The sequence below is a fragment of the Marmota monax genome, unplaced genomic scaffold, assembly GCF_021218885.2.
Source record: "Marmota monax isolate L192 unplaced genomic scaffold, Marmota_monax_Labrador192_F-V1.1 WCK01_AAM20220418_F8-fsc00001, whole genome shotgun sequence".
Lineage (NCBI taxonomy): Eukaryota > Metazoa > Chordata > Mammalia > Rodentia > Sciuridae > Marmota > Marmota monax.
Window position 1 is genome coordinate 61,277,858 of NW_026693777.1, and position 20,231 is coordinate 61,298,088.

Below are 20,231 nucleotides of genomic sequence, written 5' to 3' on the forward strand. Positions count from 1 at the left end.
GGGACTAGACACATGCCCAAGTGTCCCTGCGTGCACGTGTGCATACAGACACACACACACACACACACACACACACACAGGTTTTAGTGGCTATAGTTCATGGACTGGGGTGGACCAGCCCCATGATACACTTCAGATCCACCTGGTGTTAGGACTAGGGCTTCTGAGATGCTGCCAGTTTAGGCCAAAGTTATGCTACATCCCTGGCATTTTAAATCCACAAATCCACCTGTTCAACAGACCCCTAGATGACTCATAAAAGTAAGTTGAAACAACCGCCCCCTTTGAATCTCTCTCCATGAGCCCCCATCTCAGCTCCTTCCCAGGCAGGCCGCTTCCTATTTGGTGACTCATTCGTATTTCCTCTCGTCCTCAGCCTTCCCACACTACCTTCTGTTCTGCCCACTCGCTCGGGACTGGCCCCAAGTACCGAGCTGGCTGACTGCCCACACCTGCCATGAGCCTGACCCTAACCAGGTAGTCAGGGAGGAGCCATGGCTGCCACTGGGGGTCCTCTGGGCTTGCTACTGATCTTGGCACTCAGGGACTGAAGGAAAAAAATTACTAAACTCATATAACTCATTAGCATTTTCAGAGTGGCTTCTCAGTGACCAAGGAGGGAAGGAACTTCTCCCATCTTTTTCCAATGTGTGTGTACTATAAGGAAGGAGGCTTACTATCTGTTCTCCCATTGGAAGGGATTGATTAGGACCTGAACATCCACCTCTACTCATTGTGGCTCCTTGCCAGGGGAAGATCATGCCCAGTGTACCAGGCTGGGGCCCGACTATCACTCGACCATGATCGTAGCAGCAAAATTGCTGTCTTGTGCAGCCTTCTAAGTTCACCTTTTTCTTATTCTGGCATCTATACTTGGCAGGTGCTCTTCAGGTTCTTGTCTTTCTGTGGTCCTCCTGCCCTGGCCTTGGTCAAACTTGGGGTTCCAGTCACTTATGCTCAGGCTGGTGGAGTAACAGGATATGGACCCTGCCCCTGGCTGGAGATGGGAGGCCTGTTTCAGGCTGGTGAGACTCAGCCTTGTGTTCCCCAGGTCTGCCCTAGAGAAGACCTACAGGGTGTGTGCACAAGTGGGCACACGCACAAGTCTGTAAAGGCATCAGCTTAATAAATCAATGAAGTCCCTTGCTCCCACTGGGCTTGTTTGGAAGGCACCTTCAGCCAGAAATTTAAGTGAAGAAATGAGGGTTTGGATTTGGACAAAATCCCATCCCCACTCCTATCTCAACTGAGCAGAATGTCCTATGAAACAGGGCAGATATAATTATCTCAGTTTTTGAGATGGGGAGATTTAGGTCCAGCTGAGTTTAATGAGGTTAATGTTTTTTCCAGAGTCCCAAAGTGACCAGAGGAGACTTATGTCCTGACCTGAGTCTTCCATGTCTAAACCTCCTCTCATTATACCATAGCTGCTAAGATTATGAGCAAAACTTAGTGTGCTTCTCTGCCTCAACAGATATACTCAGTGGAGGATCAAGGAGACATTCCCATCAAGGAAAGAACTGTCCCATATCACACCACCCCTAGGTTGTCTTGTGGAATTACTTGATTCCTTGAGCTGCCAGATAGCCCTAAACATTGAAAGGAGGGAAGTCCCCATGTAGTTCCACTGTTGAGGCAGTAGGGAGGCTGGGCCAAAGCTTGCTGTCACCTCCATAAAGCTCCCAGTTGCAACCTTTGTAGATTTGCTACTGCTGAATGTGTCTCTCCTCTTCACAGAAGGAAGTCCTAGAAGATGCTAAAGGTCCAGCAGGGATACAGACCAGTGATTCTCTAACATGAGCATGCCTCAGAAACACCTGGAAGGCCTGCCTGATCCTCAGCTTCTGGGCAGGGCCAGAGAATGTGCATTTGTAACATATTCCCAGGAGATGATGTTGCTTCTGGTTCAATGCCCATACTTGGAGAACCAATCATCTACAGTGACTTGTCTCTTCCCAGAGCCTTGCTTATTGCTCTATAAGGAGCAGATGTATTTATTGAGCAAACATTAAGGAGGGTGTCCCTTGATATCTCAACAAAAATATTTAAGCAGTTTCTATCACCAGCTCTGCCTTAGACCCAGTGGTGTAAGTGAGATAAAAATGCCTGCCCTCTAGGAACACAGAAGCTGAAGGCACACAGAATTCATGTGGCCAAGCATAGGAAGATAAGGCCATCATCATCAAATTATGATAAATCCCATAGCATAAGACAAAAGACTTACAATAGAGACTGCAAGTTTCCTTGGGAGGTCTCTGAAGTTTCCACTTTTTAATTTTCAGAGATACCATCATTCTGCCATGGATCACTGTGCAGATGTTACGGCTGTATTTAATCACAATTCTAAAGTCAGATTGGGCTGCTCCAACCTAATGGCACAAGTGAGTCCTTGAACTGCCCGTCCAGTGGCTCTGACAGGCAGGCATAGCTGCAGAAGGCAGTTTCAGAAACCCGTTTAAATGTGGGTGACTCATGGTATCAAAGATCCCTGAACTGTTCAGCTAAGCAGAGGAATCATCAGGATAATGATCATTTTTCACTCTACCCCCTCCCTTGCTTGTTCAAAGCAAAAAGCCCTTAATTGCTTCTTGAACTGCACACAAGTGGGCCGTTGACTGTGACTGTAATTCAGCATGGAGAAGCAAGGAAAACACTAAAACAGATTTTGTTGAAGCAATGTCTTAGCAGAGAGAACACTGCAGTGGGATCAGCAGGCACAGGACACTGTTTAGTGGAGTGAGGTCTGCTTAAAGCACAGCTGGAGATATTGTCAGCAGTGGAAGTAATCTTTAATTGGAGATGATACCAGGTATGATTGAGGGGGGTATATTATTAGGGACATGGGGAGGGCCGAGGGTGGTAAAAGGAAGAACAAACTGAATGGGAGAAGGAATAGAAATCCATTTAAAAGGATTCAACATTTTGGATGCTGTGGCAGATTCAGGTTCCTAATGAAAAAAAAAAAACACTGTGTAAGGAAACCCAAGGATTCTGAATTTATTCTTTATGCCATTTACCATCCTGCTACATCCATGTAAAAAGATGCCCTATGCCTCAAGAACTCTGAACCATTTTCTTCCATCTAGATTGTGTGTACCTAGAAAAGGTTAGAGACACGAAGAGGCAGAAACAGCCTTGCCAGTACTTCCTGGTTCACTGGTCATTCCACCCAAAGCCATGGCCATCTCCAGCACTGGCTTCAGGGACTGAAAAAGGGATTCCCACACTGAAAGCCGATTGCCAATTATAAGCCTTTTGTAAATATTTCTCTCCCTGTTTACCTAAGAAAGATTCAGGCCTTCCAAGAAAAGTCTTCCTTTGAGAAATGTACCTTTTTACTTCTCTGTGCTGTTAGGTCTCTGAAAGAAAAAATCAATGCCTGGCACTTCTCTGAGCTTCCCATCCTACTCCACCCAGAGGACCCTTCCTCCCTTAGATGTCTGCACTATCCTGTGCAGGGAGTTCTTCATTCCTGTGCCCTCACAGCAGACCCACCCTTACAGACTGCTCTACGTCCTTGCACCAGGGGAGGGGAAGGTGAGGGCTCCACTTCTGTCTTCAGTCTTTCACAGAGTGACTCTCTCATGTCCTCAACAGCGCTAAATAGCAACCTTGCTTTCAGAGAAAGCCTTGGTGACAAGAACAATTGGTCTTGTACTAGGAAAAGCCCAATACTACTTCCTAGGGAAGCAATGACCCAATGATAAGATAAAAGCAGCTGATCGTAATTTGCATCTACTGAGTACTTATAAGTCCACATGAAGGGATTTAAACAGATATTCTCCTGCAATAATAACTGCAGGGTAGACCCTATCACAATCCCCATTTTACAGAGGGATAAGTGATACAGTGCAAGAATAAACAGGTTGCAGAAGCCAAGGTGATGGTTACAAAGGGGTTTGAATGTCTACAAATGCTTGGCAATGAGGTATTGTTATTAGTGTACTATTTGAAAACTTTGTAACAACTCTACCAGGTGAGCTCTTTTATCCTCCTTTAACAGACAAGGGAACTTAGAGTCCATAAGATTGAGTAACTTGCCAAAGTTTCCACAATTGGTGGGTACAAATGATTAAATTAGAAAGTCCACATACTTCCAACTTTGCCTTCCTGGCTCCACTTGACCAAGATCCACTTATGAACCAATTACGGGTTTAATACCATCCTTCTCCTAGTTAGTTACACACAAACACACACACACTACACACACACACACACACACACAACTAATTCTAATCCAGGACCATACCACTAAATATTTTATATATGTTCTGAGCATCATAAATGATGCCACCAATTCATTTGTCATTGTCTTAACATTCTCATATTAAAGGTAATCACTATAAAAAACAAATATAAATTCATAATGGTGATATCATTGATGGATCAATTAAAAAGACTTAAGTGATTTATCATTGCTAGATCTTAGATGCAGTTCTATGCTGTTCATCAAGTTCATAAAGCTTTTCCATAACAATACCCTGGCTTTATTTCATGGATGGCAACAATTAAAACCCCACCTGTATAATTAAGCAGCAGACAAGGATTACAAGTGCCTGTTAGTAATTGATGTAAACATTAACTAGTCCATCTCCTGATTAACTTATCCAGTTTCTGAATTACATTAAAAAGTACAGAATTTCAATGTCATTTTAAAATTTCTTATAAACTCTTGTGAGAAGGAAAGAAAAAAGGAAGAGAGGGAGAGTAGAGCTTCAGTTAGCATACTTGATGAGAAGGCATAGCATGTGCTGATCTGTCTTAGGCAATGGGTATCCAACAGACTCACCCTGGACTTTATCCTCAGAAAGATTTCCAGGGAGTTGGGGAAGGAAGACCATCAAGTACTTTGCTTATCTGGTCCTATGAGCTTTACTCTTGCTGGCCTGGGCACTTCTGGATGAAGGTACTGAAAAGCTCATGTTTTGAAGGAGACTTGGTTTGAAACATGGCTCTATTGCTTTTTTTAGTGTATAACCATGACAAGTCATTTAAAACCTTGAGGGCTCAGTTTCCATATCTACAGATAGAGACAACAATACTTAGAACAGGCGGGAGGAGTGAGTACATCATGGATAGAAAGAGGCCAATATGTACACAGCATGTAGGATGGATCATTACTGTCGAGGACCTAGCAAGGTGTGGGACAAAAGGAAGTTGGCTGGCTAGCACTGCTTCTCTCTTGTTCAGGACTTTGAACTCTTTCCTTAATTAAGCCTCTCTCTTGCCTACTACCATTGCAAACCTCTCCTGGTTAACCTTTACTCCTCCTTTGGCTGCATCTAAACCTCTATTTGCACTTCTTCCTGCAACCCTTACCTGATCACCATAGCACCTAGGCTTGCTTATATCTCAGCACCTGTCAATCACCTTAAACAGTCCCTAGTTTCTTGCCTACATTCCCTACCAGAGTATAAGAATCTCCAGGGCAGGGCCTTGTGTTAGTACTCTTTCCCCAACTCTGAGTAAAATAGTGGACAGCAGCAGGTGTTCCATAACCATTTGTTCAGAAGATGAATGGATGAATGCAAATAGAAACTGCATCTAAAGCTGCATAAATCTGCCCTTAGTGAAAAAGGACATGGCTGAAATGCAGCATCAAATTCTGCTGGCCCATCTTGTGCCTGCTGTCACAAAATCTCTGGGTAAGAAGCAGAGATGGTTACAGCGTCATGCTGAAGTCTTTCTACCACAACATCAGTTGCCTCTCCCACACACTGTGGTGCAGAGTGCTTTACATGGCATGGCTGTGTTTCCCTTTCAATAAGATTGCCTTTGCTAGCTGTGGGTGTGAATGTGGACGCAACTCAGATGCTTACACCGTTTGGCATAAATAAGTGTGGGAAGAATTCAGGTCAGTCCAACCATTAGTAACAATATCTTCTTGTTCTCCTGGGAGCTGTTTCAGATTTTGGTTTCATCCCCACCTCTACATAAAGAGACAGGGATGGGACAGCAGCTTCTAGAATTACAACCATTTTGTCAACTTGTCATTTGACTCACTGTCTGGCCAGTGCCTCTCCCTCTGGGTCTGCAGACATTTTGCACAGGAAGAAAGCAATAAACTGAACAGTCACAGGGCCGACAAATTCTCCAATCTTCAAAGCCCCTTGTTCTGTCCCACAGTCCATACATATTTCTGGTAAGCACCATGTAGAGCCTCATATCTGTTACCTCCGGCACGACTGGGAATCAAAGCAGTGACCCCATGAGATGTTTTCTAAAGGCCTGAGGGCACTGGGCCACTTTATCCTCACTCCCTTGGAGAGCTTCCCTGATGACATGAGAATACCTGAAAAGGCTACCTTCGTCTGTTCCTTATTGCCTTAAATATAAGAGTACTCCTAACCTTTAGGGGTTTATATTTGGAAGAGGGAAATGAACTAGATACCGCTTAGTAAAAGGAAGGAGGGTGAGTCAGTCATTTTAAAAATTGTTTATGAACCTGGGACATATATATATGTGTGTGTGTGTGTGTGTGTGTGTGTGTGTGTGTGTGTGTTTATTCAGATTGTTCAATACAACTGGTCTTATTCGAGTAATCATTTCTCAGTGTATATTATACACATTATCTTTTGCTTTTCAAAGAAAACCATAGCTGGCATTGAAAACCTACTTGATGATTAGAATACCAGGATATATAATCATTAATTAGTTAGAACTGACTCTAGGTATAATAATAGGAATTGTAGAAAACTGAGAGATAGCAAACCCCTATTTAGGGTTACAGTTTTACCGCTTCCTAATCATTGCCCACACAGAGGGATAATGCCAATCACATCACAGGTTTGCTGTGACCATCACAAGTAACAGACTTCAGCAAAGTTGCTGTACTTCTTAATAGTACCTGAGATCTTCCGATTTCCTCATGGGAACAAGAGGGCAATGGGATTGTTCTTTCAGGGAAAGTGCTGTTATCAACATATTTTTAAAATGTTATTTATAAATAAACCTCTTTAGGTTTTTTTATGGCCATTCTAAGATTCCCAAATAAAGGGTAAAAGACCACTTATTTTGCCAGTTTAGTATTGAATCAAAGTACTGGTAACTATTGTCAATAAGATAAGCTTAGAAAGCATCTGATTTTAGTCCAACCCACTCATTTGATGAGAAAGGGGAGGTAGAGAGAGACAGGCTAGATGAGCCCCCACAGATGACAGACAGGGTGACAGAACCAGGCTGAGACGGAAGGGCTCCTGATTCCTCACTCAGTGCTCCATGCTAAACAAAACCTTCCTTTTCAGCTTTCCACATGAGCCAGCCTCTGAGACCACAAAAGCATCCCTCTCAAAAAGTGTGGAATTATTATGAAAGCTGTTTCTGGCAGAAGAGGGTTGCACCTGACTGTTCGCTGCAGAATTTTCCTCTCAACCTTCACAATAGGCAGGCAGGACAGATGTTCCACCCCTGAGGCTTTCCTTCCCACCTTGAGAGCCTTTGAATGGGTCCTGTGGGCTTCACTCACAGTGACCATGTTCTTAAAATGCCAGATAGAATCCAAAGCAGAAGATTAAGATTGTAAAATGTCCAGTTCCTTGTTCTGGGAGGTATCAGAAAAGTGGAGACTTGTTCCTTTAGGTCATTTGGGCATGAGGTGGTAGTTCCTGACATAAAACCTCAATACCCACTGACTTACTAGAATGGGGTAATTAATTTTTAGTCCCTACAAACCTGAAGCTGGAAATCTCTCTGTGTTCAAAAGCCTAACATATTTCACAAAATCCTTTGGTGCAGGAAAAGCCCAATTTAAACAGACCCAAATAACCCCAGAACACACTGTTGCCGACACCACATCTGTTGCAGTGTTTATTCATCTGGAAAAGGATTCTGTAGTTCTCTCGCACTAACGGGGAAAATTAGAAGAGGGAAAATAGCCCCCTCAGCTCACACTTCCACCCACCTCTCCAGGCACCCTCTTCCTGATGGGATGGCTCTTCCCCGGGAAAAGAAAACAGGCGGCCTCATTATGCATATAAGACAAATAGAAGACAGGAATGCATAGACCTCTGTTGATGATCAAGGTTACAGGCATGAGGAACAAATGGAGGGAGCATGCAAGAATGAGGGATAATTCAGAGTCTCTCACAATATTAAGAGTACATACACAGACCCTGAGGCCCCATGGTCGAAAGCCTGGGGCTCTGTTTCCACCTCTTCCTGGTTGGACCAACTTTTGCCACCCAGGACTTGACTGGGTAGAAGTGGGAGAGAGGCTCCCTTTCACAGAGGTCACTGTGAGACATGAAGGGAGTTTTCCCACAGCCGATGCATCCTCTGTGCCACTTCCCTCACTTGAGTGTCCTGTCAAGCTTCTCAGTGATGGCAGACAAATTATTTCCTTTCTCTACTTTAAAGTACTCTGGTCTGTTTAGCCCTTTCTAGATGCATTGGAAAAGCATGAGATTCTTCTAGACTTTATTAGCTATGCTTGTAAGAAAGCCCATCCACCTGGACATTCACTGGAATGCCAGGGGGAAAATACCCTAGATCCTGACCCCCACACTCTTTCCAGAAGAGAGAGTAGCTTGCTTCCTCTTTCCTGGAAAAGCCACCTACTAACTAGCTGAGGATTCCTGTTTAAGCTCAAGGCTGACCATAAGAGATGGGTCATTTAATATCTGACCTTTTTCAAGTCATCTATGCTCACAGAAATAGCTAACCCTTTCCTCTGGGACTTGCTGAATCTTCTTAGATGCTAAGGAGTCTCTCTCTCTCTCTCTCTCTCTCTCTCTCTCTCTCTCTCTCTCTCTCTCTCTCTCATTTTCTAAATTTCAGGCATTCTATTGCCAATTTGAGTTCTCTTGGCAGAACCTTCAAGTGTTCTCAGGAACAGATGCCTGGAGGAGAGGGATGCTATGAGTTCTGAAACAGAGCAATGCACAGAGTTGGGGAAGCAGCTGCTCCGCTCCAGTCACTGTGTATACAACTTCACCAAAAGTGTTTAGGAAACAGATCATTCTGGAACCTATATACCTATTCAAAATTCAGGCCCTTTTGGTTCCACCCATCCCCCCTTATTCTCCTGTGATGTTTGTTTTCTGCCATGAGTTTAAGCAATCTGGTTATGTTGTGTGTGCCTGCGTGTGCACGTGCCTGTGTGTTTGTGTGTTTTCCCCTCTCCAGCCTAGCTGAATTATCCCCAAGTGACTCTTAATCCTCAGCTGTAATCCCCATGATTGCACAGACATGATAAGGGGGAGCCCATTCTCCTCCTGTCTCTCCCCACTCCCTCCTCTCATTTTGCTAAGCTCAGCCAAGTATGTTCTAGGGAGATTCTTCAAGAGGAAGTTCGACAGCAGGGTCACAGGCCTTATAAATGGAGAGAGGCTGCCCAGGGTAGGAGGAGAGATCAAGAGTTCCATCTCTCCTCTGATCCCAGAATATGCACACACTGGACCCAAGTCATCCTTCTTTCCAAGACAATACATGACTTTCCCACAGTCCACCCACATTGGCACTGTGGGTAACAGGGTTTTGTTCTGGGAATCAGAGATCTGGGTCCCCTTCTCCAGCAAGCTATTTCACCTGCCCTCTCTTGTCCTCAATCTCCACAATCATAAAAAATTGAACTAGACAGGTCTAACTGGATAATGAATCAAATATTGCTTCTCAAATTTTACTATGCACAGTGATCATCTGGAGACCTTATTCAGGCAGATTCCTAGGCCCACCAGGAAATATTCTAGTTCAGCAGCTTGACTGGAAAGCCTGGGAATTTATATCTCTAATATACTCCCTTGGCAATGATGATGCTATAGGTATGAAGACCACACTTTGAGAACCACTAGTCTAAGATTGAACCCAGGGGCACTTAACCAGTGAGCCAGATTCCCAGCCATTTTTATTTTTTATTTTGAGCCAGGGTTTGCTAAATTGCTGAGATGCACTTTGAACTTCAGATTCTCCTGCTTCAGCCTCCCAAGTTGCTGGGATTATTGGTACGTGCCATAGTAACTGGCTGTCCAAGGTATCTTTCACCTCTAATAGTCTACTGCTCTATCCATAGCGTGGGACATAAGCACTCACAACAATTTGGCCCTGACTATATGAAACACTCCGCAAAGAATTACAAAAATTCATAGGGCTCTTTCACATTTACACTCTTTTTCTCTTACCCCCATCTTCTGCTCACTTATTGCAAAGTGAAGCAGCAAAAATATGGGTGGGGAGAGCGACTGGCTTAACTCTAATTTACCAGCAGTTGCTTGAGCTGAAAGGGCATTTAGAATTATAAGAGAAACAACTCAGCACAGCAAAGTAGGAATAAGAATAAATTCCACAAGCTTCACTTGCCTAGGTGCTATTCTGGTCCTCCTTTGCCAATTGCGTAAGTCACCTAGAACGGTGCAATGTGAATTTGTTAGTCTTGTGTACTGTTTAAAGAGCACAAAAAAATAACTCCAAAGCAGGAGGAAAAAGAAGTATTATCATGGGCACCCTTAGATATTTACCTTGCTCCTAGCTCTATAATCCTTTTTGGGCTGCAAAAGCAGAAAACTTTCTGCCATTGGGCAATCTGAATATCACCAATCAAATATTTGCAAATTCCTGCACAGGTCCACTCTCACAGAGTTATGCAGTCTGGTGTGAGAGACAGGAAGTGCTGCTCTGGGGATGGAGGATTATGTCTGAGAAGGAATTATGATTTTAAGCTTCTGGTTTCAGAAGCCTAAATATTTTTGCCCATCTGAATTTTACTTATATGAATGTACAAACTCATGCTAAAACGTAATAAGTGTTAAAGACATAAGTGTTAAAAAGTTAAATAAAATAACCAACAGTAAGCATTACTTGACCAGTGTTTCTCAGTCCCATTCCCTCTTTGAAGATTTATGCCATAGTGAGTCACCATCATTAGAAATGCTTTATAGTCATTAGATGAATGAAAATCAATAATATTAAGAACCATTGTGCTAGAATAAAGAATAAAACATTGATTTAAAATGTTATCCTATAATTTAACATTTCATATAGCCAGTTTCAAATTAACAAATGGAATGGGAGCCAATAGTTCTTTTAAAAACTATTTTTTTTTCTAAATTTCCCCCATAGCTTGAAACACCTGTATTTTGTTTGAGCCAAAGGTTAGTAACCTACAGCCTGATGCCTATTTTTGTAAATAAAGGTTTATTGGAACCATTCATGCTCATTTGTTTACTGTGTAGGGTACTTCTGCTCTATAATGGCAGAGTTGAATTGAATAGTTGCTAGAGAAAGCCTATACCATGGAAAACCTAAAATATTTATTATCTAATCCCTTACAGAAAAACCTTGCCAAGTCCTTGTTAAGTAGTAGAAAGAAAATAATGGCAGCAATTTAAACCTTGATGTGTGATATGTAACATGTATTCTCCAAATAAGTACCATATAAATTAATTATAAACCTGTTGGATCAAAATCCTATCAACCAATGTCAAAATCTATTCTTTCTTCCTGGCTCTCAATAGGATCTTCAAATATAAAATAATAATACTTTGCAATTCACTCAGCTGAATTTAACAAACTTTTGAGAGCCCATTTTATCAAAAGTGCAAAAATCAATTCAAGTACTGAAAATTTATACACACCCTATTTCCACCAAAAAATAAAAGCAGGGCCACAGTAATCATGAATTCCTTCATGTGACTTGAATCATATACAAACAACATATGAGAAAGGGGGCAAATGGGGTCTTTAGAAGCCATAAGTCTGCCATTGGCAGATAAAATGCCATCCCAGATAATCACATTCAATTGTCACTAATGTTAATATATGTCGGGAACAGTCGAGCGCGGCACACCAGAGGTTAGCTTTACTGCTCATATGCAGATGTTTGCAATACTGAATCTCTGCCATAACCCTGTGGGAATGGCATTTTTTATGTGCTCTGCAGTGAATTTATGGCCAGGGAGCTATAAATGTTATAGTTCTTCAAACCTTTTGCTTGTGGAGATTGTCACAGTGCTTGAAAAGTGGAGACACACAGATGTCTTCTGTTGGCAAGCCATTTCTAGACCTGCTCAGGGATACAGCCTGTGCCCACTCCTAAAGTTCCAGTTATCTGTATTTTCAAAGTCACACGGGTCCGAAATCACACTACAGACTTGGTTCAATTCAGATCTGCAGAGAGTTCCAAGGCCTCAATGTGCCAGGTTCGAGGCTGGCACTGAAACAAGGCCCTTGACCTCAAGGTACTTGCAAGTTGGCCAGAGTGACAGGCCACATACTGTGACATGGTAAGTGCTATAACAGCTGGTCACCAGTCCTATCAGATAGGGGCAAAGACAAAGAGTCCATAGAAGTGTGCTTGCAGGAGCTCATGTCTGAATCACATCTTGAACGACTAGTACAAGGCACATAAGCAAAGAAAGATGTATGTGTCTGACTCTATGTGCATTTGCCTGTGTGTGTGTGTGCGTGTGCACGTGCTGTTCATGTAAGGAAATGTATAGGCAAAGACAGAGTAGAAAGAAATAGGAGGATTTGCTCTAGAAGGTATAACTTGGTATTGATGAAGCACCCAGTGGCAGGGCTGGGTGACACAACTATACAGTGTAGAAAGCATATGAGCTTGGGAGGAGGTAGATCTTAGTTTAAATTCTGGTTCTATCACCTACTGGTAATGTGACCTTGAGTAACTTGCTAAATCTCCACAAATCCCAGAGTCCTCCTTAGTAACAAGTACCTCTCAGGGTCAACATGAGGATGAAGGCAGGTAATAGCTGAGTCCAGAGAGCAAAATAAGCTAGTAAATTGGTAAAGTAATCACAAAGCTACCAGGGAGGAAAAAGACCCATTCTATTCAGAATATTTGTTTTTTAAGAATTCTATCTACAGCTTCTTCCACCAGCACTGACTAATGAGGGAGGAAGAAGTCATTTACTAGAGAACCCTAAAGCCACAGAAAAGCCTCTACCCTCTCATTTCTGCGTGTCCTTATCACGCAGGTGAAAGAGATGAAAAGATTCAGCCATGCAAATGATGAATCACACATACAATTCACATCTTCTCCAAGGTCTGAACCCAACACAAGCTCTCTTCACCTCATGTGTCCCCAGTACCCCTGGGGATATGTGACACACACACCCCCACACAACAGAAGGGACACAAAATCCACTTCTGACATGCCAGGAGCTACACAACAGATGCAAAAATTCCTTCAAGAGACATGAGTCAGCCCCACAAGCTTAACAAAAGGAATTAATTTAGAATTTTCTGTTAGCAGAGCTTTTCCAGTCTTTCTTTGAGGGACAAAAAAGTCCCTAGTGATTATGTGAAAATCCCCACAGTCTGGAAGAAGTCAAAGATTAGTGGCCACCCTGTGCTAGGGCCTGCCTTAGTTCCTCGGGACAGAGACATTGATAGAATCACACAGACCTTGCTAACTTGGGGAATCATCCTGTGGCTTTGTCCCTTACTTTTGCATGGATGAACAACACACAGAGGCACACACATACACACACACACACACCAGAAAGAGAAGGAAATCATCTCATCTGTGTGGTTGAGACCTACACCTTTGTGCAACTTGATGCAAGATGGAAAGAATACCTTTCTGTAGGCCCTCATTGGGGATCTCTACCCAATGGCTGGGTTTCCAGAAATAAACCCCTGGGGTTAAGGAAGACAGTTCTGATGTAGCCTCAGGATCCACAGCAACCCATTTGTGTGTATGTGGTACAGGAGAGACCCATCCAGCTGTAGCAAAATCACTCACTACAGGCCCTAGGCCCTGGGATTGGTTTGCTGGGTTCCTCTGCTGCCCAACCCAGTAATGATAAGGACTGGGCTCCAAGTATACCCTTGGGAAATCACTATCTCATCGAGATGTTGGTAAATACAGTGTTCCAAGGATGGATGGTCAAACATTCCCCAGAACCATGCCATTGGCCACTCTGAGGGTAGATGGAATGAAACAAATGAGCCATGCAAGGGCCATACTGAGTTATATAACCTGGGAGCTAGAATTCACTATTAGACCCCACTTCTAACTTGCACCCAGTAGGACAGGTGCAGAGTCTTTTCCGAGAGACATTCCCTTTAAGAGGACTCTGCATTCTTGTCCTTGCAACAGAAGGATGCAAGACTTCTGCCCTAGAATGGTGATATGGGAACAGTACCTGTCCAGGAGCTCAGACCCTGACCTGGGTCCTAGGGACTGACCCTTACACCGGTCACTGGGTCATACTGGGAGAATCACCTTCAAGACTTCATATGTTCACTAAGGGGTTTGGATCAATTAGACAGATCTAATTCTTCCTTCTTACTCTAAGCTTGTTCTATGATATTAGGTGAAAATAGCCCAAATGGAGTTGTTCCTCTGCAAAGATGAATGAGGCAGTCACACACTGTATCATTTGAGGGCTCTAAAAAATACATACTCCAGCCTCTATTGTAGATTACCCCATATCTTATCACCTTTGAATAGAAGACTGAAAGCTGCTAACATGTACTCGTTGTGTTAACCTGAGAACAAGTGGCTGTTAACTCATTATTAGCCCTTCAGTCACCTACGTAAAGTAAACTATCCAATAAGTCAACCAAAGGGTAGGTGATTTTGTAGGGGCAGAACAGATCTTAATCTCTATCCCTGGAAGAGTATGGCAGCCATAGTCCACATATACTGAAATAATTATGGAGCTCTAGACAAGATGAGATAAGAGACAGCCATTTAGTTAATGAGAATCCCAAATCTCTCCCTGTGAAGCAGGAACCAGGAGCCTCCAGCTACCATGTTATCCAGTCAAGCTGTGTGATCTGCCATTGTCACTCACCTCTGCCTGATACCTCTGGCCACCCCCAAAGACCCCTCAAAATTCACTGCCTGAACACATAGTCATTTGTGAGTCTCAGAAGAGCTGAAAAGAGGATCAGAAAGCCTCATAATCTCTATCTGTTCCTCCTACTACCTAAAAAAGTCCACTGTTCCATTTACACAGGCTTTTTCTTCAGCAAATTTACAAGGTAACATCTGCTTCAGAAACAGATGTTTATGCCAGAATTCTCTTCTGCTCATTAATGCTTTTCCGGTTAACATCTAACTATCTCACTCATTAGTTCTTAATAATACTTTTTGTATCCAAGCCATGCCAAATACACGCTCTTTAGAGCTCTGCATTATTGTTGCTTCTGTTGCTGTTGAATTACGCTGCTGAATAAAGGAAAAGTAAAAATAAGCCCCTCTAAGAAGGCTGCTGTGTGTCAGAGCTCTATCTTTGTGAACTGAACAAGCTGAAATCAATTAAAAGTGTGTGTTTAGAGAATGCATCTCAGCTGTCTAATTGCACCACCTCTGCTTTAGGGCCAAAGTTTGACTCCCTGCCAAATTGCCATCAAAATGGGCGTCCATCAGTGCTGCTACACTGCCACCGCCGGAGCCTGACTCAAGTGCTTGTCTAATGTAGGAAACCCAGTGTGCTCTGGGGCTTGGCACACAAAAACTTCCACTTTCCAAAAGCAGCACTCTGCTATGAGACTCTAGCAAAAGATACTACAAGGCCCCCTGGCAGGAGTGTCCTAGGCTAGAATATTTTTCAGTCTGATATTGTAATAGATTAACAAAGGAAGCATTTGCATAATTTCCCAGCAAATCCACAAGCAACTTCACATAACAAGAATTACTTCAGGAAAAGCAGAATGAACACACCAGTGCTGAATGACAAGAGGTGCCTAAGAATGTGAAATAATTCTCTATCCATCCGTTACTGGAAACTAAGTACTATACAGCCATATCCAATAGCAAAGATACAGTTAGGTTCAATTTTTCCTGATTTGTTCTGCAATAGCATATACTATGTCATCTAAACACTCTGAAACAACTTAAAAAACATTTTTAAACACTTGCTGGTGGCCATAAACCTGGCTTTCATGTTTTAAGAAGCCAACGCCATTGTCAAACAATTGAACAAACCAAGATACAAATAAAGCTAACATTGGACTATAGATAAGGACAAAACCAATCCTCCAGGGAACTTGGACCAACACAATGTATTGTTTGGAATCAGGAAAAAGAATGCTTAATAAATCATCAACAGTGGTTTCCATGGTTACAATAAATGTATAGTCATCTATATTGTTTAGTTTTGTGTAACTGTTCCTACAGGGAAGAAATAACCAAGGATCCTGATGATAAGCAAATATGAAACTCATTCAACTTAAAGACTGGCATACTGTCAAAAAATGTGAAATAAAATTTCAACTTGAGTTGAATCAAGCAAACTTTTAGTCTCTAGACCTCTTGTAACCAACATTTCTCAGTCCCAATGAACTACAGAGCAGCTTCATAATATGCTCTGTTCTTTTTATAGTAGGTTCTTCCCTTTCTGTCTAAGTGGCTGCTTTTCAGCAAAATTACTTGGCAAACACTGCTTTATCAAGTATAAATCAGATATGCTACTCTGGAATCTAAACCCACAAAGAATATGCCCCATAAGACTACATAAAAATGAAAAATAGAAATACTACATTATTGCTGCCAAAAAAAGGGAAAATATGAATGAAAATGATCACTGGGTGGGTCTTCTATGAGATTCCAGTTAAATAACACTCCCCACTCACTTAAATCTCTACAATCTGATGGGCTTACATATTGCAAAAGGAAATAAAAGCACATTTTATGAGGAAATTAAAATGTTATGCACTGCCCTGGGTGGTATTGGCATCAGACAAAGAATGGTGAGTACTAACCACAAAACTCAATCCCCTCCTGTCAACAGATACCATCTGAGGTTTTGAAGCAATGTGCTAAGGGAATTCATTCTGGAGATCTGGGGGCTCTCCATGGTTCCGCTCTCCTGGTAAACTCCAAGGGAACCTAGGTGATGGTGTCAGTGAATGATGACACCCTCCCCTCCTCCAGATCCACTTTCCTCCTCTCTCTCTCTCTCTCTCTCTCTCTCTCTCTCTCTCTCTCTCCCTCTTTTTTCTGTCAGTACTTTGCCTCCTTCCCCTGGACTGCTCTTCTGAATTTTCTTCAGTTCTCTGGTTTGAGTGATGGCTAATATGTCTCTCATGCGACTAAGGTCACAATACTCACACTCAGTTATCCTACAAGTGGTAAAAGAACAACAATAAAAAAGGGCAATATTCTTCCATCATTAGTAGTTTTCTTAAATCCCAAGTAGAAGGAAAAGTTTCCTTTCCTATAATTTGTTCCTTTCATCACAAATGTACTTGGTGCCATAAGAGACCATCCTAGACTGCAAGCTCCCCCAAGACAGACCTCAAGGGCTTGCACTAAGTGGCCATCAGGTGTGGATCTCAGAAGGGCACCAGCCAAGCAAGTGGTACAGGCCCAGGCCACAAGGCAGATCACCTGGGCATTATCTCCTATGCCTACAAAAGCAGGCCAGCAACAACTCCCTAATTACTAGGGAGTTACTGAGGTTTTTATCTCTGTCTTCAGAGGTTATTAAGAGCAAGGAGATACAAAAATATTTTATACCCTTACAATAAGAATTTGATAACCAAAAAAAAATATTTTTAAGATAATTTATTTTTTAAAAAAGATAATGCCTTTAAAGAGCTTTTCTTTCCTGGAAAGAAAGAGTTTTCAGTAATGTGCACTAATAATTTTAAAGAAAGCCACATATAAAACGAATAATAAAAAGACTGTGTACAACCAAACAAGGTCAGTGGCTACCCGTGTGAGGAATCCTGGCTACTTTGTAAATATCAACTCAGTCTGGGGGCTGAGCCTCTGGTGACAAATGCATTTTCCAATTTCACAAAGAATGAGATAAGACAGTGCCAAGGTTGTGCAAGGATATAAAATCTGAGAATACATAAGCTAGAGGTCTCAAATGCTTTTATTTTGTAAGCAAGAGAACCCTTTCTTTAAACAAAATTATATACCAAATCCTATAGGTGAATCGGTTAACAAAGAAGGATGCTTGTTTGAGACAGTGGGTTAGAGTCTTGGGGACCCCGGGTCCATTATCTTCTGTCCCTTCCTTGCCATGAGAGGCAGCTCATGCAGGACTTGAAGGAATACCCCAGAGCCTCAGGGGCACAAACTACTCTCTAAGAGTCAGGGAAACTTCTGAACTGGCCCACCTTTCACACCAAAGACCAGGGCCTCAGAAGGATGAGTGTGCCCCAAAGGATAAGGCTTGTTACTCTAGGCTGTTAATTTCACAATCACCAGGAGGTTCCAAATTATGAATCATGGGCCAAAAGGGGACACTCCACAAACCTCATCCCCAAGTTGGGGAAAGAAGACTAGCCAGAGACTAACTCCTGTTGGTGAATCTGAGATTCTGCAGATAAGGACAGTAAGGCCCTGTCGGGGCAGCACCTTGCCCACTGAAGGTTCCTGAAGCCTCTCTGTGACTGTGGGAGTGACTATGTGTACCACTGTCCTTTGCAGAGCTGCAGCCTTCTTGAGAAAATTTGGAATTGGGTCCATTCCATATCCAGTGCTTTGGGATAAGTACTCAAAGCAGTGTGGCATGGGGTAAATCCAAGGACATTTTGTTCTTTACCAGAGACTGACAAGCTCATTTAGAGGCAACAATTCACAGTCTACAAGAAAATGCTGAATCTCACTTACAGGCATAGTGAAAATCAGGCAAAGACAGCCAAATAGCACTGAAAGCTATTTTAGACACATATATTTTAATACCATAAATCTATATTTTTCTTAAAAACATAGTCTTACAAAATTATCAGTCACAACAAAGTCCCTGTGAGAGAGGTTATAATCCCCATTTCAGAGATGGGGAAACTGACTGGTGCAGGCTCCCAGGGATGAAGGGAGGGCCTGATCCTCCTTACGCACAGCTACCTGTGGGCTCACACAAAGAGCTTCCATACTCAGCAAAACACAGTCTTCTGTGTGCCAAGGGAAGGTGGCTCAGAGTCATTAAAAATCAATCCTGTCCCATCCCAAAAGGACATCTGGATAAATATGCACTGGAGACACATGACTAGCAGGCTTACCTGAGGAATTTAATCCGAGGTTGCTTTAAATTCACAGTTCTTATGCCCTGGTCTGCGTTTTCCTTGCTGATGGGATAGCAATTCTATAAGCACTTCACAGGAGAATTTACCTTACGCATTTTCTTGAAATAAAAATTAAAGCCACTAACTGTATAAAACATTCCGTCTAAGCACTATTTCCTATTCTTTTTTTTTTTTTAATTTTCTATTCCTGGTGCCTTTTAAAATGGATTTTATACTCTAAAGGTGGCCAGGCCGACATCCGTGGGGACCAGATCTGTTTATATACAGAATACACAAAAGATTTTCAGCCACCCAGAGGAAGAGAAGGGTGGATATAGAGAAGTAGCAAGAACAATGTTAGACCAGCCACGTGATTACCAGAAGCCAGGGTGTGTCTTAGGGATAAGCACCACCACCTCTGATCTGAACCTGGCCCATTAGTAAGATTTCTTTGAAATACTAGGGAACTGTTTTCTAAGACAGAACAGTTCTTTGTTATATGAATTTGAATATGCAGCAATCTCTTACATATTTGCACTAAATGCAATGGTGTAAGAAGCTCATGAAAAACTCTGAGCTCTTTCTTACAAATTTCTTAATACAGAACATAAGGTTTTTTGTGATTTGTTCCTGGTCTACCCTGTCAATCTCACCTGTTATTCTTCCCCCCCCCGCAATATCCTAAACCGCCAAACCATTGCTAGTGCTTTTCTTTGTCCCAGAATGCCCTTCTCCAGATGCCCCCTCTGCTTTTAAAGCCGAGTCTCTCCTTGGCAGAGGCTTGCCCAGCACCCACCAACCTGACTGATCATTCTCACTGTAAGTAACCATGATAGTTTGCAGATGCCTTGAGTCTAGACCTCATTCACTGTATACAATTACTTGTGGAGAGCCAGACCTCCCTTCCCAGACAATGGGCTTGACAGAACAGGTGAGACCTAATGGATCTGTGATCTAGCAAATTATGGAAGTCAAGGGCCAAACAGTAGTCAAAATGTATGTTTAAAACAATGGAGAATGTACTAATGCACTCATTTTTATCCAGTAAATTCGACCACTAAGAGTGATATGGTGATATCTACAAAGAGTGCAAGTACATAGCAAGAAAGAACAAACTGGAAACAATCAAAATAGCCCTGAACAGAAGAATATATAAGTAATATGCAGCACATCATGAGGCTGATCTGCACAACCAACGTAGACAAAGATGAATGGAATTATCAGGTGAAAAAATTCTGGAGCAATGATGAACAAGGACTATTTAGGAATTGTTACCTCTAAATAGAAAGTAATATTGGGTATATGATGCA

The 20,231-nt window shown here is 42.4% G+C and overlaps 1 protein-coding gene and 1 long non-coding RNA gene across 2 annotated transcripts in view; both read right to left on the reverse strand.

The window, feature by feature from the left end:
- The window catches only part of Rora (RAR related orphan receptor A), a 675,937-nt gene that overhangs the window by 531,446 nt on the left and 124,260 nt on the right, over positions 1-20,231 (reverse strand). The gene's annotated exons all lie outside the window — the stretch shown is intronic.
- LOC131424840 (uncharacterized) overlaps positions 1-20,231 on the reverse strand; it is a 213,801-nt gene that overhangs the window by 70,083 nt on the left and 123,487 nt on the right. The window contains exon 2 of the long non-coding RNA XR_009228409.1: positions 1-20,231. This exon is cut by the window's left edge and continues 70,083 nt beyond it; it is cut by the window's right edge and continues 116,157 nt beyond it. This is a non-coding gene — a long non-coding RNA (uncharacterized LOC131424840).